The sequence below is a fragment of the Diaphorina citri genome, unplaced genomic scaffold, assembly GCF_000475195.1.
Source record: "Diaphorina citri unplaced genomic scaffold, Diaci psyllid genome assembly version 1.1 scaffold77, whole genome shotgun sequence".
Taxonomy (NCBI): Eukaryota; Metazoa; Arthropoda; class Insecta; order Hemiptera; family Psyllidae; genus Diaphorina; species Diaphorina citri.
This window is the reverse complement of record NW_007377514.1, coordinates 60,068-84,811: the sequence shown is the minus strand read 5'-3', so window position 1 is coordinate 84,811 and position 24,744 is coordinate 60,068. Positions and strand designations below refer to the sequence as shown.

Sequence of the window (24,744 nt, the reverse complement as noted above, 5' to 3'; positions counted from 1 at the left end):
TAAATAATAAGTCACGAGATTTTTCAATTAAAATTCCGCATCAATAAATAAAAAGACCTTTCGCAAACCATTTTCACCCCAAATTTTACGAATATAATAATTTTAATAAAGTGACAAGAACTCTACCTCTTTTTGCCTTTCCCTCTTTATTCATTGCGAGTCACAAAATTCATGCATTTAATTTACAATTACCATTAATGTAGTTTTGCAAATATTTTTTTCACAACCCTTCAATTAAGGTGATCTCTATCTTTTTGAATTATCTTCGGAAAATGAAACGACATTTATGTGTAAGAGTTCTGCAGATCAGCATTTTCTACCCTTTCAATTCCAACCTTTTTAGATAATACTTCAGTCTTGAACGGTGTCTAATAAGACTGAAGTATGTATCTAGTTAACAGTGAGGTATTCCACGAACAACTTTCGACACTGTGCACAGAAAAAACGTCAGTTGTTCTTAGATAATACTTCAGTCTTGAACGGTGTCTAATAAGACTGAAGTATGTATCTAGTTAACAGTGAGGTATTCCACGAACAACTTTCGACGCTGTGCACAGAAAAAACGTCAGTTGTTCTGCGCGAGAAGTGCGGAGCGCAAGCCGCCCGAGTGCGAAATTCAAAGTCGTTCCGCGCTCGTAAAATGGCCTTCATGTTATATAGACTTTGGACATTTAAATTATGGTCCATGAAGAGGAGAACAAATGGAGACGGGCGTAGACCTTCCTTAGGCGTAGGCCTAGAATCCAAGTTCTCGTGATTCAGATATTAAAAGGGATAGTATTGAATATCCTAATTCTGTCAGAGACATAAAAAAGGGACATGAGAAAGAACCTTTTTAGATAATACTTCAGTCTTGAACGGTGTCTAATAAGACTGAAGTATGTATCTAGTTAACAGTGAGGTATTCCACGAACAATTTTCGACACTGTGCGCAGAAAAAACGTCAGTTGTTCTGCGCGAGAAGTGCGGAGCGCACTCCGCACTCCGCCCGAGTGCGAAATTCAAAGTCGTTCCGCGTTCGTAAAATGACCTTCATGTTATAAAGACTTTGGACATTTAAATTATGGTCCATGAAGGGGAGAACAAATGGAGACGGGCGTAGACCTCCCTTAGGCGTAGGCCTAGAATCCAAGTTCTCGTGATTCTCAGTTGTTCAGCGCGAGAAGTGCGGAGCGCAAGCCGCCCGAGTGCGAAATTCAAAGTCGTTCCGCGCTCGTAAAATGGCCTTCATGTTATATAGACTTTGGACATTTAAATTATGGTCCATGAAGAGGAGAACAAATGGAGACGGGCGTAGACCTCCCTTAGGCGTAGGCCTAGAATCCAAGTTCTCGTGATTCAGATATTAAAAGGGATAGTATTGAATACCCTAATTCTGTCAGAGACATAAAAAAGGGACATAAGAAAAAAACGGAAGAACACAAATTGGAAAATTAATAAATTTAAAAATGATGTTCTGATAATAATGTGCGAATTGCAATTTAAATATTATTCGATATACTTTTCGTGAAATTTATTTTAGAACTGTAAAATTTCATTATTTATAGCTTAGACAGGTTTATACACCTTTTATTTCAATCTAAATTAAGACATTACTCTGAGCTATCAATTTTCTCTAGGTTGAAAAGGAAAATCGTTATACTTTTCGTGAAATTTATTTTACAACTGTAAAATTTCATTATTTATAGCTTAGACAGGTTTATACACCTTTTATTTCAATCTAAACTAAGACATTACTCTGAGCTATCAATTTTCTCTAGGTTGAAAAGGAAAATCGTGACATAGGAGGATTGAAGTTAAATTCGGAAATCCCATGTAGCATGAACAACCACGCAATATGTTGCCGTAAATGTTGTCCAATAATAGCAGTTCCTTGACCTATTCCCCTGTTTTCTCAGTGACATTAACTTTTTGCCTGTAAAATCCGCTTATTCAACCACAGATATCAGACTATCTGAGCGCACAGCAGAGCAACCAGGGCTAATCCTACTGGCAGCATACTACTGTCAGAAGATGCAAATGATCAGTCTAGTCCAGGGGTTTCCAACTTCCATGTGCATACGGGTCACATGCTACAGTGGGAGGTACTTCGCGGGCCACATATGTACATAGGGGAGCACTCAGTGACATTAACTTTTTGCCTGTAAAATCCGCTTATTCAACCACAGATATCAGACTATCTGAGCGCACAGCAGAGCAACCAGGGCCAATCCTACTGGCAGCATACTACTGTCGGAAGATGCAAATGATCAGTCTAGTCCAGGGGTTTCCAACTTCCATGTGCATGCGGGTCACACGGTCACATGCTACATTGGGAGGTACTTCGCGGGCCACATATGTACATAGGGGAGCACCCCTCCCCCCATAACTTTTCAGAAATTTCAGTCCGATCGAATTTTGAGCGCCGCAGGCGAAATTTTTGAAAGATATTCTCCTAATTATAGCTAAAACACTTATTTTTTTTTACATTTAAGTAAGTTTGTACAGATCCCAAAAAGCTTCGCGGGTCACAAAAATGGTCTGGCGGGCCACATGCATGTGGCCCGCCGGGCTGCTACTTGGAAATCCCTGGTCTAGTCAGTCGAAATTTCTCTCTCAAGTCACTGCCATTTTTTATGTTCAATCCAGTAAGTTCCTCCAGTTTTTCTACCATCTGATAACTATAAGTTTGTACAGATCTCAAAAAGCTTCGCGGGCCACAAAAATGGTCTGGCGGGCCACATTGTGGCCCGCGGGCCGCTAGTTGGAAACCCCTTGTCTAGTCAGTCGAAATTTCTCTCTCAAGTCACTGCCATATTTAATGTTCAATCCAGTAAGTTCCTCCAGTTTTTCTACCATCTAATAACTGCTACTATTTGTACAATGTAGCATTGCAGAGTAAAATTTTCACTTTTGTTACCCTGTGTTGTCAAGGAAAACGTCTCCGCGACAGATCGTTGCAAAAAAGCACAAACCCCATCCCAAGAAAATATTATAAACGTCATCATTGATTTAAAAGATACCTATTATTATCGCAACCATGGGACACGATCTAAAGTAAAGCGGAACCAGTGATTTTTTGAGATCTTCACAACTGATTGTCTTGATTTTGATTTTTGAACACAATAAAATTCAACGTGTTCAGACTGTTCAGGTACGGTTAGCAAATCTCCACGAAGTTTCAAAGTTAATGCAAAAAAGGGTTGCAATCAAATCTAATTTAAAGGTGAATTAAATTCAGTTGAATTTAAAATAATAAAAATAAAATTATTGTTCCTTATCTCTACGTATATGCAAATTATAATTTATTGCAATATGCAACGCCAAGTTTAAATTTTATCTGGAATTAGATTTTCCATTTGATTTTGTAATTAGGTATCTTTATAAAATTAAACATAGTTTTATCAACCGTGAGAAAGAGCTTCAGGAGTTTGGATCGTCTTTGCTAAACATTAAGGCAGGACAGTTAAGCGAACACCGAATGACCATCGAAAACGGAGACTTCGCGAATCATCAGAGTAACAACTAAAGGAGTGAGTCGTTTAAGACTGGTCCTGATCTCCTGAGTTTATCCTGGGAAAGGGAAACATTTGTTGGAGAAGGAATCATTACTTGGACCTCTGCGTCGGGGAACTTCACCCAAAACTGAATATTCATTTTTGCGACCTACGGGCATTCCTATGCGAAACAACCGCATGTTATCAAACAATATATGGCTACGGTATGCCTGCCTACTCATTCTAATCGCTTTGAAGTCATCAAAGAAGAACACAATAGCCAGATAATTAGATGCAAATTTCAATCAAAGAATCAAAAAATACAAAATTACTCCGGTGTTCCCACATCGCCATTTCAAAGTTGAGCGCTTGTCTTGTAAATTTTAGATCGGGTTTGGCAATAATTGCGCTTATTGTGTTTGCTAAAGGTACGTCTGAACAATTTACATTTATTTTAGCATATTTGTAATTTAATGATTTTAATAAAGAAATAAAACGTCCACATTTCCCTACGTTCAATATACAATCATGTTTTGCATCTTTTCTTTTTTCGTATTTATAATTTCGTATTTATGTGGGTAACATTGGATAGGAACAAATTCATGTGACATGGAGTTTTACAGGTGACACTGACACACCCATCAAACATAAGAAATTGCAGAAAAATACAAAAGGCAGGAGGGCAGGTTGATGGGTAGAGGGTACAAATAATATACATGTTTTATAGGAATATTCAGTTTTGGGTGAAGTTCCCCGACGCAGAGGTCCAAGTAATGATTCCTTCTCCAACAAATGTTTCCCTTTCCCAGGATAAATTCAGGAGATCAGGACCAGTCTTAAACGACTCACTCCTTTAGTTGTTACTCTGATGATTCGCGAAGTCTCCGTTTTCGATGGTCATTCGGTGTTCGTTTAACTGTCCTGCCTTAATGTTTAGCAAATTGATGATTCGCGAAGTCTCCGTTTTCGATGGTCATTCGGTGTTCGCTTAACTGTCCTGCCTTAATGTTTAGCAAAGACGATCCAAACTCGTGAAGCTCTTTCTCACGGTTGATAAAACTATGTATAATTTTATAAAGATATCTAATTACAAAATCAAATGGAAAATCAATTCCAGATAAAATTGGCTTTGCATATTGCAATGAATTGTAATTTGCATATACCTACGTAGAGATAAGGAACAATAATTTTATTTTTATTATTTTAAATTCAACTGAATTTAATTCACCTTTAAATTGGATTTGATTGCAACCCTTTTTTTGCATTAACTTTGAAACTTCGTGGAGATTTGCTAACCGTACCTGAACAGTCTGAACACGTTGAATTTTATTAGTTTTATAGACATGCAAATTTCGACTTGGAAAACTCTGTCAAGTGACTACACGAGATGTATTGTATAGTTACAATTACACGTACAAACGTACATATCTAATTCATTATAATGCTAATACTGTCAGGAATTCAAGCCTTTCATCCATTTCCATGTGGGATAAAGTGTTTCCTGTCCTATGGGATCACGTAGGTTCAGCCAAACAATCAAAGACTTTTTAAAAACCAATGACACTATTATACGTAAAATAAACATGATAATAAACATAGAGTTTTATAGACATGCAAATTTCGACTTGGAAAACTCTGTCAAGTGACTACACGAGATGTATTGTATAGTTACAATTACACGTACAAACTTACATATCTAATTCATTATAATGCTAATACTGTCAGGAATTCAAGCCTTTCATCCATTTCCATGTGGGATAAAGGGTTTCCTGTCCTATGGGATCACGTAGGTTCAACCAAACAATCAAAGACTTTTTAAAAACCAATGACACTATTATACGTAAAATAAACATGATAATAAACATAGAATATCAAAGAACATTGATGGAAAAACGGCACAAATAAAGTGATTGAACGAACTTTAAAAACCTTTGATAACATTGGTCGATTGGTCCATTTGGCTATTCATTAGAATTTTTGAAATTATCGTGGTATTCTGGAACTAGCATTATAATGATTCAAATATGCACTGTAAAATGTTGATTGGCGGTACTCTCAGGTGTTTTAAGTACCTATGGATGTATGTACATTATTTCCAGGTTCCAGGCCTAAACACGATAAGAGCCTCCGAACTGATAAAGAATCACCAAGGATGGCGTAGAGTGCTAATAGTCTCTACGCGGTAGACAAGCAAATTAAACACAAACACGTGCTGCTAAACACATTCACATCACAGTCCACACACCGGTTGAGAGTTGTTGTTCATAAAGTTCGTTGTTTTGAATACTGATATCAGCTGATATTATTTCCCCAGTACGAACTCTGGCGAAGGGAGGAGTAACTTCAAGGAAAATCAATGAAATGGGGTGGGAGCACGTCATCCTCGTCATGCACGAGAGGTCTTTAAATATTGATGCTAGAGCTTCCTTTCATACAGCGACCGTGTGGCCTAATGGATAAGGCGTCGGACTTCGGATCCGAAGATTGCAGGTTCGAGTCCTGTCACGGTCGAAAATTTTTGGCCAATTTTTTTTTTTAAACTTTTTTTGCCAAGACTCAAAATTATTTTTAGTTAGGTACGTTATTTATTTTTTATTTGGTGAACTAACATTCATTATATTGAATGCTGGATGTGCCCTACTTGTAGATTTTTTTTGAACCTCATTACAGTCATTAGCTATTAATTTTTTAGGTTGTACTGGGAGAAAGGAACTATGCGAGTGTTGTCTACAATCTACATATTATGTAGGTACATATTCATATCAATAACATTGTTCAGTTCAGATTGGCCTCCAGAGTCTAGATGTCTACATATGAAGTGGGTAAGTATGTTCGTGGGGTAGTGGAGTAGTAGGTATCTCTTCCAGGCAGACGCTGCAACTGGCCATATCGGAGTTTTGCTGGCTGAAATATGAAAACAATGGGAAAAAGTGGTATAAGTAAATATTCTTCAAAAGGTTGTCCGACCATCTTAGTGTTAAGGTTAACAGGCCATGGGCTCATATCAGGGTTCAATTCACGACAAAGTCGATGTTTCCTTCGGCTCTTGGATTTTAGGGTATAAGCCGGCCTTGTGAGGACAACTGAGTAATTACTATGGTACCCCTAACAGTTACGGTTTACTTTTTTGGCAGATAATACCTACTTTGAGTTTGAGTACACCTAGTGATAATCTTACCTAGGAGCAGGGATAATCCGTCGACACACTATCATTAGAGTGCTAAACATATTTCACACATCCTCTCAACCCCTCCTCTTCATCTCACATTTTGTTCTCTTTCTTTCGCTCTATTAATTTTCTTTTGTCTAGTCTTTTGTTCTAAGAAAAATATCCCGGAGGACAAAGGTCACAAAGATGAGCTAGACACAATGGAGGAGAAACACACAAAAGGAACTTACTATACAGGGTGAGACCTAATCATCATCCAATGGTCCAGTTGTTCTCACGATGATCCAGCAATTGTGTTCGAGAAAACAGTTGATCCCCTTTGCAACGACCGCTCCAGAAGGTGACTTAATGTGGGATTGTGGAAGGTGGGAATGCGGAATACAGCAACCCGTGTTGAGACCGCATCGTCACGCGGCCAACAATGCCAACATGTTGCAACAATCGGACATGATTTGCTGGGATTTAGTTAGGTACGTTATTTATTTTTTATTTGGTGAACTAACATTCATTATATTGAATGCTGGATGTGCCCTACTTGTAGATTTTTTTTGAACCTCATTACAGTCATTAGCTATTAATTTTTTAGGTTGTACTGGGAGAAAGGAACTATGCGAGTGTTGTCTACAATCTACATATTATGTAGGTACATATTCATATCAATAACATTGTTCAGTTCAGATTGGCCTCCAGAGTCTAGATGTCTACATATGAAGTGGGTAAGTATGTTCGTGGGGTAGTGGAGTAGTAGGTATCTCTTCCAGGCAGACGCTGCAACTGGCCATATCGGAGTTTTGCTGGCTGAAATATGAAAACAATGGGAAAAAGTGGTATAAGTAAATATTCTTCAAAAGGTTGTCCGACCATCTTAGTGTTAAGGTTAACAGGCCATGGGCTCATATCAGGGTTCAATTCACGACAAAGTCGATGTTTCCTTCGGCTCTTGGATTTTAGGGTATAAGCCGGCCTTGTGAGGACAACTGAGTAATTACTATGGTACCCCTAACAGTTACGGTTTACTTTTTTGGCAGATAATACCTACTTTGAGTTTGAGTACACCTAGTGATAATCTTACCTAGGAGCAGGGATAATCCGTCGACACACTATCATTAGAGTGCTAAACATATTTCACACATCCTCTCAACCCCTCCTCTTCATCTCACATTTTGTTCTCTTTCTTTCGCTCTATTAATTTTCTTTTGTCTAGTCTTTTGTTCTAAGAAAAATATCCCGGAGGACAAAGGTCACAAAGATGAGCTAGACACAATGGAGGAGAAACACACAAAAGGAACTTACTATACAGGGTGAGACCTAATCATCATCCGATGGTCCAGTTGTTCTCACGATGATCCAGCAATTGTGTTCGAGAAAACAGTTGATCCCCTTTGCAACGACCGCTCCAGAAGGTGACTTAATGTGGGATTGTGGAAGGTGAGAATGCGGGATACAGCAATCCGTGTTGAGACCGCATCGTCACGCGGCCAACAATGCCAACATGTTGCAACAATCGGACATGATTTGCAGGGGAAATGAACATGTTGGTTGTTGGTCCAAATGTGTTTGAAGACTTTGAAGTTTGAATACTTCAATTTTTGCGTCATCGATGTACCTAAAAAAGAAGGAAAACGAAAGTCAGTATTATATGACTGAGGAGAGGAAAGATCCCTCCGAACTACTCCGAAGTTTCACAGAGGAATCTCAAATAACCAATGATCCAGGAGCCTCTTCCTAAATAGTACTCTGCAACTCTTCACTTTGCATTTTTCAGAGTAAATCCTAGGCCTTGTTCCTTCATTCTAGTCTGTAAGACTGTAAGAAAATTTACTCTACAAAGGCATATTAAAATTTCACATACATGTGTGTATTTAGGCGTTTGTAGTTCCGGCATTGCCTCCTCTCTCCCATGATTGTCCTCGGCATGATTTCCCTCGTGAAGTCACCCCCGGAGGCTGCAGGAAGCCGAACATAGGTACATACGGTAGTTAGGTACAACTTATTACTCTTCGAGAGATTGAAGGAAGACCTTGGTCAGATGAATCCACTGGTTCGGGCAGTGACCGCACAAATCACATCTTTCACCCTGTAAGATGAAGGATGCAGGAGTAAAATGCAACACTGCAGTTATGCGTTGTATAATGGCCGCAACAATGGGATTCATTAATAAGGAAATTTTGAACAGGTGAGATACAGGGAAGGCAAAGGAGCACTAGAGCGACCAGGGGTGAGATCTCGAAGTCCCCTTGGATCACTTCCTAAGAGACAAAGTGGGTAGTTGAGTGCGTTTATCATTTTAGGGAAAACTTTAGGACATACTGCGTGTAAAGGTCTTGTGGTGCACAAGGTAGAGAATCAAAGAAATTTTGAGACAAAAGTGGAGGTGCGAATGGGTGCTGATAATGGGATACCGACTGAAAAATGACTCAACGTTTAGAAAAAATGGGGGGGGTAACCAAGCAAGGAAAAAAATGAGGTACATACCTTAATGAAAGCTCTAATCTCATGAATTCTCCTTTACAGTTACACCTTGCAGGCCTTGCTCTGGATAAAGCTTTAGGATATTCTGTGGGACGTAGATACTCTCAACAGTTTTGTGACACTTGAAATCATCCCTGGCTCTCCAAACACACAAATAGATATTATAGGAAAAAAATGAGGTACATACCTTAATGAAAGCTCTAATCTCATGAATTCTCCTTTACAGTTACACCTTGCAGGCCTTGCTCTGGATGAAGCTATGGATATTCTGTGGCAGTAGACGTAGATACTCTCAACAGTTTTGTGACACTTGAAATCATCCCTGGCTCTCCAAACACACAAATAGATATTACGATAGTTTTAAAAATAAAAGAAAGGAATTTTCGAATTTGAAAAACGCTTGCCATTGTGCTCAACAATAGAGGACAATCATAGTTCACAGGACTACCTATTATTTCCCTATTGTAATTCGACTCAGGATTGACACTTCTTTTTTGTCGAAAAGAGACACCTGGGAGATTTTATTCCAAGGATATGCGTAAAACTGAAGCACAAAAGACACCTTTACATTCTGTACGGAGGAGCTGTTGTCTGTTTCAAATGAAGGAGATCCTTTCAATTTGGCTCCTCTATCTTCTTGATCTTCTTTGAGAAGTGTCAGCGAACGCTGCATCAAACTATCGAGTGTTATGATATAGGACTAATTCTCCATGAATAGGATTTATCTTTTTTTCACACTTTTGTAGTTTTGCCCTTTTCATTTTCGTGTTTTATTGTTCTTCTTCCTCCTTTTGTCACACTTCAAAATGTTGGGTCGTTCTGTTATCAATTTGGAACAACTTGAAATACCAGCCGATTCCAGATTTTGAAATTAAGTTGAAGTTTAAGAACCTACTTACTTATTTTCAAAATGTTGGGTCGTTCTGTTATCAATTTGGAACAACTTGAAATACCAGCCGATTCCAGATTTTGAAATTAAGTTGAAGTTTAAGTACCTACTTACTTATTAACACAGAACAACGTATGAGGACAATAAGTTCATTACAAGGTAACTTAGAAGTATACATATAGGTACCTACCTACTTACTTTTCTTCCAACTGAAAGAAGAACCGTTTAGATTTAAACATTACCTAAATACCTACAATGTATCTGGGTGATTCTACAAATTAGTGGCTAATCCATGTCCCGTAAAGTTTCCCAGATAATGGTTCAAATTTATTACTTGGTGGTGTATGTACATTGTACAATACTAAAATCGTCAGTAGAAGAAAATCAACCATCTTAAATGTCCAAGAGACCCCACATACAAATGGCATTTCTGCATTACTGTCAAAAAATTTCAAATGAAATTGCAGAAGAGATTAATTCGCCATATGATTGGAAGGAGAAAAGGAATTAATTTGAGAAATAAAATAATAATTTTCTCAATGGAAAAGAAATAATGAAATTCGTTCAGAGGATAATAGGATTAAAATCAACAAGTTTCATAAAGACAGAAAAAAAGAAGAAAAACAAAATGTATCTACCTACTTCCCTGAGATTTGTAAAACAACCCCGGAACAAATTTATTTCCGACACTAAAACCCAATAACTAAGAGACGGATAAAAAATGTAGGATTACAAAAAAATAATAATAATAAATAAAAAAAATATATAAGTAGGTAGTTATGTGTTGAACAATTCGACATGTTTGCCAAATTTCTTCTGACGATTCCGAGCGACCGATGCGACGATAGTTATAGTGAAACAAATAACCAGAATCGCAGAAATTTCACTGCCCTGCAGTGATGATTGGTGAGTTGCCTATAATTATCTACATGATAATTTTAAAATGGGTCTCACTATCTTCAGAATTCAGAATACTATCCTTCCATGCTAACGTACATACCAGCATTCATTTAGGATTAAAACTACTTCGATTCTTATCTTCATAGAAGATTGCCATTCTACCAATATAGTAAAAGGGTTTGCTCAAGATCAAAATGCAGAAAGTATCAAATCACCAGATCTTACCGATAAAAACATTACTTCAGGTATTTACTTCGAGGAGTTGTGCATGTATTATGAAACTTGAAAACCAGGGATACAAAAGGTGACAAAGAGTTGTGAAACCCCGAGAGATGATGTCCATCTGATAAGAGATAAGTATACTCGTATACACCGTTCATCCATCCTGTACGTCGTTTAATCAAGGCTCAGTTTCCCTTTTGCATTTTATGAATTCTTGACCCATCTATGAACAATCACAGTTTCATTCCATCTTTACCAATATTCATTCTAGGCTATACCAATATTCATCTATTCCCAGACACTGGGGTCTTCTTTGTAATTATCTTGTAATGCATAGAATATTACCTAGATATTAAAAGAATAGTTTTTCTCCCGCTGCTAACTGATTACCTACATTATGTACCTTTATATCCAAGTCTTTGTTTCAGACCGGCGAACTCTTTGTGTTTCAAAATGATGAATTATGATAATTTAAAACAATAACACAACAACTTATTACGATTTAAAATTCCATTATCCATCACTTCTTGTGTATCCTTTCTTACACCATATGTATTTTTATTCATTCTAGGCTATTTCTAGGCTATACCAATTTTCATCTATTCCCAGACACTGGGGTCTTCTTTGTAATTATCTTGTAATGCATAGAATATAGAATATTACCTAGATATTAAAAGAATAGTTTTTCTCCCGCTGCTAACTGATTACCTACATTATGTACCTTTATATTCCAGTCTTTGTTTCAGACCGGCGAGCTCTTTGTGTTTCAAAATGATGAATTATGATAATTTGAAACAATAACACAACAATTTATTACGATTTAAAATTACATTATCCATCACTTCTTGTGTATCCTTTCTTACACCATTATGTATTTTTTCTTCTTTTTTCCAGGTATGTTAAAAATAATGTTTACCTCGAGACAAGGATGTACTCAGTAGCTGGCTAAGCTGACACCAAAACAATGTATCAGTCAGTAAATGGTCAATGGCCATCAGTCATCGTTTAGTAGTCATGGTAAGCAAGGTCTGGCAATTAAGGAAAATAGTGAATGAAAGTCGTCTGTAAGTATCTACTACTCCTACGTCGTACATACCTTCTACTACGGAGTAAAATTGAGTCAGAAGTAGGGTACCTCCGCTCCTATCTACTCAGCTTGCCGTCTTTTTTTTTAGACATTTTTTTAAGCAAGTACCCTTACTTACCTAATATGCAATAATATTTTGCAAATAATCTTCTTGGTTCATGAGCATGAGTCACTTTCAAAGGAATAAGTGCACTTTTTTCATGCTTAAATTGCTTAACATTTTGAGCTCTCGTAAAACCTCAAAGTATTTTTTAATAAATTGATTTATAAAGAGGTTTTCCTCTTTAAAAAATATCCTTTACTTTCTTTGAAGTTTTTTTTCCAAAGGACGAAAATAAAGACCTGATAAAGATCTCGGTTACAAAGGAAGAGAAAAGCCGGAGATACTTGAAGTCTTGAAGAGCTCTGTGATAATGGTGTAATCGCAACATGGCAATTATTCAACGGTTTCTTTTTTTTCTTCTTTTTTATCACTATTTGCTAATTCCTATTTATTCTGAATATAGCATTGTTTACACAAGACACTATGATCAGTTTGATGGAGATGTGCAAAGCTAGGGCCGGTCCTTGTGGTTTCTTTGTGGACCTCACTGTTAGCAAGGGAATTAATGTTCTATGCCAAGTGTAGGTAACCAAGATCCTTCCTATTACCCAATAATTTTCCAAAGCATTATAATGCTATCCTGATAAAGATCTCGGTTACAAAGGAAGAGAAAAGCCGGAGATACTTGTAGAGCTCTTTGATCATGGTGTAATCGCAACATGGCAATTATTCAACGGTTTCTTTTTTTCTTCTTTTTAATTTATCACTATTTGCTAATTCCTATTTAATCTGAATATAGCATTGTTTACACAAGACACTATGATCAGTTTGATGGAGATTTGCAAAGCTAGGGCCGGTCCTTGGGGTTTCTTTGTGGACCTCACTGTTAGCAAGGGAATGTTCTTTGCCAAGTGTAACCAAGATCCTTCCTATTACCCTGTAACCGACTCATATACGTAGATGAAAAATGTTTACCTTCTGAGGCAGGTATAGGTTTTCCTATAAGTAGACTTTCAACAGTTTAATATTCTCAACTATGTACAATGTACATATACTTATCTCTTATCAGATGGACATCATCTCTCGGGGTTTTTTTAATCAAGGCTCAGTTTCCCTTTTGCATTTTATGAATTCTTGACCCATCTATGAACAATCATAGTTTCATTCCATCTTTACCAATTATTTCTCTATTGTTATTCGACTCAGGATTGACACTTCTTTTTTGTCGAAAAGAGACACCTGGGAGATTTTATTCCAAGGATATGCTCGATGTTTCCTTCGGCTCTTGGATTTTAGGGTATAAGCCGGCCTTGTGAGGACAACTGAGTAATTACTATGGTACCCCTAACAGTTACGGTTTACTTTTTTGGCAGATAATACCTACTTTGAGTTTGAGTACACCTAGTGATAATCTTACCTAGGAGCAGGGATAATCCGTCGACACACTATCATTAGAGTGCTAAACATATTTCACACATCCTCTCAACCCCTCCTCTTCATCTCACATTTTGTTCTCTTTCTTTCGCTCTATTAATTTTCTTTTGTCTAGTCTTTTGTTCTAGGAAAAATATCCCGGAGGACAAAGGTCACAAAGATGAGCTAGACACAATGGAGGAGAAACACACAAAGGAACTTACTATACAGGGTGAGACCTAATCATCATCCGATGGTCCAGTTGTTCTCACGATGATCCAGCAATTGTGTTCGAGAAAACAGTTGATCCCCTTTGCAACGACCGCTCCAGAAGGTGACAATGTGGGATTGTGGAAGGTGGGAATGCGGGATACAGCAATCCGTGTTGAGACCGCATCGTCACGCGGCCAACAATGCCAACATGTTGCAACAATCGGACATGATTTGCAGGGGTGATCCAGCAATTGTGTTCGAGAAAACAGTTGATCCCCTTTGCAACGACCGCTCCAGAAGGTGACTTAATGTGGGATTGTGGAAGGTGAGAATGCGGGATACAGCAATCCGTGTTGAGACCGCATCGTCACGCGGCCAACAATGCCAACATGTTGCAACAATCGGACATGATTTGCAGGGGAAATGAACATGTTGGTTGTTGGTCCAAATGTGTTTGAAGACTTTGAAGTTTGAATACTTCAATTTTTGCGTCATCGATGTACCTAAAAAAGAAGGAAAACGAAAGTCAGTATTATAATGACTGAGGAGAGGAAAGATCCCTCCGAACTACTCCGAAGTTTCACAGAGGAAAATGAAACTATGATTGTTCATAGATGGGTCAAGAATTCATAAAATGCAAAAGGGAAACTGAGCCTTGATTAAACGACGTACAGGATGGATGAACGGTGAGGTAAGTTGTTAGTTATCCTAAATGAAAAGTACTTACTTATGACTAGAAAATAGTAGTAATAAAGAGTGGGACATTGGAGATTCAGAATTGGTAGATACGAGTAGGTCTTGGATTTTGAAAATTAAAATTATGTACCTGTAATCCGGTAATATCTCCAGGACTTTCCTGTTTATAATTCAAGATGTCAATATGTAATACCTATGTAATTGTGCATACTCTCTCTGTGCACTTTCCTATTCACATTGATCGTGTTTGAAGACTTTGAAGTTTGAATACTTCAATTTTTGCGTCATCGATGTACCTAAAAAAGAAGGAAAACCAAAGTCAGTATTATAATGACTGAGGAGAGGAAAGATCCCTCCGAACTACTCCGAAGTTTCACAGAGGATTCTCAAATAACCAATGATCCAGGAGCCTCTTCCTAAATAGTACTCTGTAACTCTTCACTTTGCATTTTTCAGAGTAAATCCTAGGCCTTGTTCCTTCATTCTAGTCTGTAAGACTGTAAGAAAATTTACTCTACAAAGGCATATTAAAATTTCACATACATGTGTGTATTTAGGTGTTTGTAGTTCCGGCATTGCCTCCTCTCTCCCATGATTGTCCTCGGCATGATTTCCCCCGTGAGGTCACCCCCGGAGGCTGCAGGAAGCCGAACATAGGTACATACGGTAGTTAGACTACTTGTTTAAATAAATTAATCATGATATTTTAATTATTCTTATAGACTGGGCTTTTGCTACTATCTGCGTGAGAGGATTTCTCAGTAACAGTAACTAATTCATGAGATGGTTTGTTTGTGAAATTATACACACAAACTACAAAACTAAGTCATTCAAATAAAGTAAATTGGATTAAAACCAAGTGAAATCATATGAATTAAACATGAAATATCATTGACAGAAACCTGTTGAAATTGATACTTTGAAAACATGCTGACCAAATTAACATGACTATGATTCACTTATCCTCACTTTCAATCTAAACAGTTAATTAACATTTGACTTTTGAAACGTCCAAATGTCGAGAAGAAAAGGGTCAAGTAGGGAAGTACAAAGGAAAAGGTCTTGCCCGGGTCTTGTTAGGTTCACTTGAAAGGTCCAGTTTAAAGGGCAGTTATTCTTTTGATTTCTAGTTCAAAAGTTTCAAGGAAAAGGTTAATTTTAATTTCTTTTTTACTTACAAATAATCAAATAAATGACTCCGTTACAATAAAATATTTATTCATAATAATCCTCCCTACTTAAAAAGCAATTGTTATCATTTGATATTTATTCAAAAGGTCGAAGTCACATGTCTTGAGCAATAACTGTCATGGAATACTTGAAGAAATGTAAATAAATGACAAAATAAGCAACTGCGCCGATTTTCTCGACAGGGAAAAAACTGGACTTGAGAAACACGTTTGTGTAACAAATCCCTTATTAGACATTTTCATTATTGTTCTTTTAGAATGAGAAAAATAAATGTGTATCATTTGATTGTGAAATACGAACATAGGGATTGGACTGACAAAGATTTCTCATTGCTCCCACGGGCACAAATTACCAACTGAAATGAGTAGGCATTAGGTTTTCTACAGATATCTTGGAAAAGGAAAGAAAATTGATCAAATCGGAGGTAATACGACCAAAAGTCCAAGTCCAACACTTTTCTTACTACAATGTCTTCTTCACCTTAGCCTTTCAAGTCGAATTTCAACAGAGATCAAAATGAGCCGACATGACAATGTTGTCCTAGAGGACTAGATCTGTGATATGACCATAAGCTTTCTTAACCACAAATTTGGGGGTTACAAGCTACTCCGGATCTGTAATAACCTCTTAGTCTTTAGCCTGAGAAGATATTTTTGAGTAGGCACTCGATTAGGGAAAACAACAAAACAGCCCAATGTAGATCAGTTTTTTCTTTGACAAAAATACCTTTGACCCTCCCTTACAACTTTAGCGATCTCCCCATCATTGTTCAAAAATCCATTGTCATTTCTCTTCGGAAAATGGAAAGAAGAAAATTAAAAATAAATAAAATATAGGTAGAGCAAGAAAAAAAAATCAAAATCTATGTGCTCTGCTCTCCGGTCTGTTTGTCATCTTATTGTTTGAAATCATCCCTTTCTTTGCTATCATTGTGAACCATTTTCAAAATACCTAATCTGACTGAACTGTACTGGGTGACGTAAAATAAGTCTCATATTGCCTCATGGAGGTTTTAAGTTGCAACCTAGCATACAGGCTGGTATCAACTTCAAATATTTCGTCACGGCTCAAAGTCGCGAAGTTAGCACGCAGGGGTTTAACTTTTGCTGATTCCTTAAGCTGTGTCCACATTATATTCGACGGTCATCGATCGACGAGGTGAACCTACGTTGACAAGGTAGCGTGGACGGTTTCAGTCATCGATCGACGGCTGTCGACTATGTGTGGACAGTGGACACAGCTTTAAGTTTGAACTTCTCACTGTGCCACATTATATTCGACGGTCATCGATCGACGAGGTGAACCTACGTTGACAAGGTAGCGTGGACGGTTTCAGTCATCGATCGACGGCTGACGACTATGTGTGGACAGTGGACACAGCTTTAAGTTTGAACTTCTCACTGTTCAAGTCCAACACTTTTCTTACTACATCAATGTCTTCTTCACCTTAGCCTTTCAAGTCGAATTTCAACAGAGATCAAAATGAGCCGACATGAATTGGTAGATACGAGTAGGTCTTGGATTTTGAAAATTAAAATTATGTACCTGTAATCCGGTAATATCTCCAGGACTTTCCTGTTTACAATTCAAGATGTCAATATGTAATACCTATGCAATTGTGCATACTCTCTCTGTGCACTTTCCTATTCACATTGATCATTGCCATTCAATTAAAGGAATTCTAATTGTGTTAAGCATATTTAAATGCTTGTCACAAACATCGTTCCCTGATTATTTCACCTAGATAAATTTCATGACATGACTTGGACTTGAACCACCAACCTCCAGATCCAAAGTCCAACGCGTTAACAACTGCACCACTGAGGTTGGTTAGTATATGTACTGCTTCGGCAGTACATATACTAAAAAATTGCCATTCAATAATTGAATACCAATGATTCAATGCCAACGACCAAAAACTTACCACTCGTTAACATGGTAAGTTCTCAAGTTTCTCATTAATTAGCTCCGACCTGAATCACCCGGTACACATCTCAACATCTCCTACTGTACAGATAGCTGCCTTATAAAAACACATAAATCACAATTACCAAACACGAAATAAATAATAAGAAAACCAATTTTTTAACGTTCTGTCCGTGGACAAAGAGCAGTACAATATAGCATTATAATCAACTGCATACACTGGGATTCTGGCCATTGGAATGAGTTATTGTGTGAATCTAGCACCGCCAAGAACTCCTGCCTAATACTACTTGGGATAAATTAAAACACACATTGCCATTGGAATGAGTTATTGTGTGAATCTGGCACCGCCAAGAACTCCTGCCTAATACTACTTGGGATAAATTAAAACACACATTAGTTAGTTATATTGGAAACCGTGATGTGATTTAAACGCTTAGTAGGATGGAAAGACTAATCGCCAGATCCGGGAGCAAACCAACACTGGAGATCATTGGTGGACCTTCCTTAGAGGTGCCAAGTTTGGAACATTGGCCGGTCTCAGGGTTTCTCATATTCAAAACCACAGTCTGATATGTGTTTTCTGTTGCCACCAACCTAGTTATTAAACTAATTCCCATAAGCATACACAAAAAGCCCACTCAGAGGCTTAGGTGTAGGGGCAAACAGCCCTAAAGGTTCAACTTCTATGAATATGTTAAAAATCTAAAATTTTATGGAGAAGCTCTAGATAGAAATCGGACATTTGATTTAATGTTTCCTTTTAAGTTCTGAAGTGCAAGTATGTCCAGTGCCTCAAATGTAGGACATACGAACGAAAAACAGGACATTTAACTTTGGGACCATTATGGCCAATGTCCATTATATGAATCTACAATAATTTCCCTGCAAAATCAAATGCATTGACAAAATTAAAAAGGTGTAGGTACGGAATCTATAAGTACATATGTATCATAAATATAAGTACATATGTATCATGAAATAAAGGGAATTATTTCAAAATTATACTAAGGAGTGTAGGCATTGCTTGTAACTCTGGCAACAGGAATCCCATGCCATTTCGGCCATGACACCAGAAACCATACTTAAACTAATTCCCATAAGCATACACAAAAAGCCCACTCAGAGGCTTAGGTGTAGGGGCAAACAGCCCTAAAGGTTCAACTTCTATGAAATATGTTAAAAATCTAAAATTTTATGGAGAAGCTAGATGTGAGTACATATTTTGATCAATGGATGGATATGTACCATATATCTTCAAAGTTATTGAGTGATTCAAATGACAAATTGGAAGAACGGTTGAAGGTTTTCTCATACAAAACAAAGCTCAGTCCAGTAAAGTATGAAAGTGCTGGGAAAATACACCTTGCATAATTAGCTATGTCAGAATCAAGAAGCAAGTAGGTAATACAACTTGTGATGGTTAAAATGCTAATATATTATGCGAGAAACAAACAGATCTACTTGTTTAAATAAATTAATCATGATATTTTAATTATTCTTATAGACTGGGCTTTTCGTTTTCTCATACAAAACAAAGCTCAGTCCAGTAAAGTATGAAAGTGCTGGGAAAATACACCTTGCATAATTAGCTATGTCAGAATCAAAAAGCAAGTAGGTAATACAACTTGTGATGGTTAAAATGCTAATATATTATGCGAGAAATAAACAGATCTACTTGTTTAAATAAATTAATCATGATATTTTAATTATTCTTATAGACTGGGCTTTTGCTACTATCTGCGTGAGAGGATTTCTCAGTAACAGTAACTAATTCATGAGATGGTTTGTTTGTGAAATTATACACACAAACTACAAAACTAAGTCATTCAAATAAAGTAAATTGGATTAAAACCAAGTGAAATCATATGAATTAAACATGAAATATCATTGACAGAAACCTGTTGAAATTGATACTTTGAAAACATGCTGACCAAATTAACATGACTATGATTCACTTATCCTCACTTTCAATCTAAACAGTTAATTAACATTTGACTTTTGAAACGTCCAAATGTCGAGAAGAAAAGGGTCAAGTAGGGAAGTACAAAGGAAAAGGTCTTGCCCGGGTCTTGTTAGGTTCACTTGAAAGGTCCAGTTTAAAGGGCAGTTATTCTTTTGATGTCTAGTTCAAAAGTTTCAAGGAAAAGGTTAATTTTAATTTCTTTTTTACTTACAAATAATCAAATAAATGACTCGGTTACAATAAAATATTTATTCATAATAATCCTCCCTACTTAAAAAGCAATTGTTATCATTTGATATTTATTCAAAAGGTCGAAGTCACATGTCTTGAGCAATAACTGTCATGGAATACTTGAAGAAATGTAAATAAATGACAAAATAAGCAACTGCGCCGATTTTCTCGACAGGGAAAAAACTGGACTTGAGAAACACGTTTGTGTAACAAATCCCTTATTAGACATTTTCATTATTGTTCTTTTAGAATGAGAAAAATAAATGTGTATCATTTGATTGTGAAATACGAACATAGGGATTGGACTGACAAAGATTTCTCATTGCTCCCACGGGCACAAATTACCAACTGAAATGAGTAGGCATTAGGTTTTCTAGTTTCTACAGATATCTTGGAAAAGGAAAGAAAATTGATCAAATCGGAGGTAATACGACCAAAAGTCCAAGTCCAACACTTTTCTTACTACATCAATGTCTTCTTCACCTTAGCCTTTCAAGTCGAATTTCAACAGAGATCAAAATGAGCCGACAATGTTGTCCTAGAGGACTAGATCTGTGATATGACCATAAGCTTTCTTAACCACAAATTTGGGGGTTACAAGCTACTCCGGATCTGTAATAACCTCTTAGTCTTTAGCCTGAGAAGATATTTTTGAGTAGGCACTCGATTAGGGAAAACAACAAAACAGCCCAATGTAGATCAGTTTTTTCTTTGACAAAAATACCTTTGACCCTCCCTTACAACTTTAGCGATCTCCCCATCATTGTTCAAAAATCCATTGTCATTTCTCTTCGGAAAATGGAAAGAAGAAAATTAAAAATAAATAAAATATAGGTAGAGCAAGAGGAAAAGGTTAATTTTAATTTCTTTTTTACTTACAAATAATCAAATAAATGACTCCGTTACAATAAAATATTTATTCATAATAATCCTAGGAAAAGGTTAATTTTAATTTCTTTTTTACTTACAAATAATCAAATAAATGACTCCGTTACAATAAAATATTTATTCATAATAATCCCCCCTACTTAAAAAGCAATTGTTACCATTTGATATTTATTCAAAAGGTCGAAGTCACATGTCTTGAGCAATAACTGTCATGGAATACTTGAAGAAATGTAAATAAATGACAAAATAAGCAACTGCGCCGATTTTCTCGACAGGGAAAAAACTGGACTTGAGAAACACGTTTGTGTAACAAATCCCTTATTAGACATTTTCATTATTGTTCTTTTAGAATGAGAAAAATAAATGTGTATCATTTGATTGTGAAATACGAACATAGGAGATGAACATTCAGTTATGAGAGCGTTATGTTTACGGCTTTCTGTCGAACATGATTTTTTAACACTTGAGAAGAAAGGAAAGAAGATTATTATTTAACATTATTTATGTAAAAATTTGAGTTTTTTTCTTCTTCTTCTTCTTCTTCTTCTTCTTCTTCTTCTTCTTCTTTAAGTAAAATCCAAGTAATCCTATTTTCTCTTTTATTAATCTCACTGTGCACAAAATCTTCGACAATTCACGTCCACCCTGTAAATCCATTTCTTGATTTTAATCTGGATCGACAGCAATTGTATTGCAAAATTATTCAATTAAAATACAGTAACATATTAGAGATGAACATTCAGTTATGAGAGCGTTATGTTTACGGCTTTCTGTCGAACATGATTTTTTAACACTTGAGAAGAAAGGAAAGAAGATTCTTATTTAACATTATTTATGTAAAAATTTGAGTTTTTTTTTTCTACTTCTTTTTTAAGTAAAATCCAAGTAATCCTATTTTCTCTTTTATAATTATAAAAAAAAGGTTCAAAACTTTCCTAGGTATTTAAAGAGCTACGTACATAGGTACCTAAACCCGCGGTATTTTAATTGATGAAATACATTTCATGAGAGGGTGCATTACAAACCTACCAACATACATATTCAGACCAATTAGCCAGTCGATAATAAATTATGTTTGGGTAGGTAGGTACCTACCTATCATTCTTTTTATCATCAACATAAGTTGGTATGTACAAACATGGTGTAAGGCTGTGAGGTGTAATAAGTTATAATCACCAATAGTCTAAATCTAAATCTAAAACATGCCTAGATCACATTGTAATACCTCTAAGTGATATCCACGGTTCCACGGCTATTGAAACACGCATGGAGAATAGGTATAAGAAAACATTGACTTATCGAATTCTTTCATTGTTGATATTGTGTTTGGAATTGTTGTCGAATCATATTCCAGGCGCTTTGATGATGATAAATATGAATACAAAGGCATGTTCATTAGAACGCGTATTGTTAGCCTAGGCTCCAGCTTTAATATTTTTTTTTTTTTAAAAAAAAATAAAAATAAAAAAAAATTTTTGAGAAAAAAAAAAAAAAAAAAAAAAAAAAAAAAAAATAATAATAACAATTTTATACGTACAAACCTCCTAATCCTAAAGCACTTCTATTTCATCATGAATAACCTCTGCCTGTCAAAATTTGGCAAATTCTGCAGCATTCTCACCATTGGGCCCACTATCAGAACCACCAACAAAGAATAAACTTACTTACTAAATCACAAAATCGCCCAGTAAAAATATAAAGGTAGGTACCCTCCTGTAATTTTTGGGAAACACTGGCATAGCACACATTCCTTTTATGTATTGTAATGAACTAATATTTTCAGAGCTTTTAAGTATTAAGTACCTACGGATAAGGAAAGTAAAACATTCGTAAATTCTAGGTACACTCCATGTAAAACAATTATACAGAAACATAATTTTCAATACCATTCAACCCATTCTTAAAGGGAAAGTTAAGGAGAGTAGGGGGAGAGGTAGAAAAAGGAAATCATGGATGCAAAATCGTAGAGAATGGTTCCAGGAATCTCATTCAACGCTGTTTGCTAAAGTAATGGATAATAATGATTTAGCCAATTTGATCGCCAACGTCCAGTAATGGACATGGCACACAAAGAAGAAGAAGTAACCCATACAGACTTGATCCAATCTGGCATAGCACACATTCCTTTTATGTATTGTAATGAACTAATATTTTCAGAGCTTTTATTAAGTACCTACGGATAAGGAAAGTAAAATATTCGTAAATTCTAGGTACACTCCATCTAAAACAATTATACAGAAACATAATTTTCAATACCATTCAACCCATTCTTAAAGGGAAAGGTATCCAAACGTTTTAGAAGAATTCTAGGTCCAGCAGCTAGCTATAGATCTACTAATCCATACTTGAGATCGGCGTCGCTTCGTCTCCACACAACAATATCGAAGCTCCTTATTTATTTTGTTGTTATTAATTACCCACCAAATAGTTTACTACACCTTCTAGATCCTCTGAAAAGGATAATACTGAAGGAATAAACTGTTCAAGTGACAGTATAGGCGCGCAGCAGGGGTGCCAACTGGTTGCTAGCTCGGGCTGCTGCTGTAGCCCCCCCCTGTAGTGCACCTCGCACCCTCAGACAAAGGGACGCCGGAGGACCCAGTTCATACCACTGATTACCTTACGTGATGCTTATTATACGAAACCGAGCAGAAGAAGAAGGTGATGCTGCCCCTTGAATGAAAAACAGGCCCGAGAAACGATGTCCGTTTAGTACTCCGAAGAGAAGAAATAAGACAAGTTAGTAATTCATTTCTCTTGAAGGCTAAAAGAAGTAAAAATGGAATTCTCTCAAAGCACGGACTCATAACGCCAGCCACTCACTATAACGTATTAGGTAGATCTTACAGGCGGACCTTTTCAGCCGTACCTGTCAGGTCTACCTGATAGTGAGTGGCTGGCTTAACGAGCCGTAGCTGTAAGGTAGGCGACAAGCGTCAGTGAGTATATATGTTACGGTAAATGTAGAAAATCTGGTCATTGTGAAAAATTACCGGTTATTTTTCACAATTACCACTGTCATTGGTAAATGTAAGAAATAATTCTATAAAACTCATTATTTCTCACATTTACCGGTTATTTTTCACAATTACCAGAGGGCCTTGGTAAATGTAGGAAATCCAATCAGGAACGACTGAGTGCAAATAGCCCCATTTGGGCTGCAAACATCCCATTGTATCTTATGTGTTTCATCTCGTGGTAACTAGTTTCAACAATCATCAGGTGTTTTGAATCTTCAGGTTTAATGAAAGTGTGTTTTTTTTTTACTTACTGGAGTGAATAAATTTTATTCTCTTGATTTTTTTCGTTGATTTCGAATAGTAGAACTCTTCAGTGGGCCATCGCAATGGAGGAGCGTTTTAATTCAAAAGTGCTTGAAGTGATGGCCAAGAAAAAACAAAACGCAGTTTTTCTTACTAAAGATAAGTACCAAAGTTTGATACAGAAAGTGAATGAAAGCAAGTCTAAAATAGTTGGTAAAACACCTCTAGAACACAATCTATTGAAAAAGTTTGATGTCATGAAAGTTGAAATTAGTAATTAGACAAGAGCGGCATTTATAAGGTACATTGCCATAGTAATTATTTTGCAATTTTAAAGAGGGGTTTGGCTATGGTAATATTAACTTCAAAAGAGAATTAGAAATCTTTATTTTCTACATTTACCACTGAGCATTGGTGATTTTAAAGAATAACCGGTAAAAGTAAGAAATTTAGAAAAATTTCTTACTTTTACCAGCAAGTTTGGTGATTGTGAAGAATCACCGGTAATTTTTCAAAATTACCAATTTTCTACATTTACCGTAACATATACATACTTTGTATTACAATTTTGTTTTCGATATCTCTCCAAACCCACTATGATGCTATGATCGATGTTTGCCGCGCTCTTTACGGCCTTTACCCGCTGAGGCCACAGAAGTACCTAACTTTTTTTGTCACCAGCCCTGACCATCTCATGAG

The 24,744-nt window shown here is 36.5% G+C and overlaps 1 long non-coding RNA gene and 1 other non-coding gene across 2 annotated transcripts; one reads left to right on the top strand and one right to left on the bottom strand.

The window, feature by feature from the left end:
- The first annotated feature begins 5,914 nt into the window (after positions 1 to 5,914).
- Positions 5,915 to 5,987, top strand: Trnar-ucg. Its single transcript has one exon. It is a non-coding gene; the product is annotated as a tRNA-Arg (tRNA).
- Positions 5,988 to 7,357: 1,370 nt separating this feature from the next.
- LOC113472623 lies at positions 7,358 to 8,706 on the bottom strand. Its single transcript, XR_003394853.1, has 3 exons — positions 8,498 to 8,706; positions 7,939 to 8,251; positions 7,358 to 7,443 (listed from the first exon to the last, which is right to left on the bottom strand). It is a non-coding gene; the product is annotated as an uncharacterized LOC113472623 (long non-coding RNA).
- Positions 8,707 to 24,744: the final 16,038 nt, after the last annotated feature.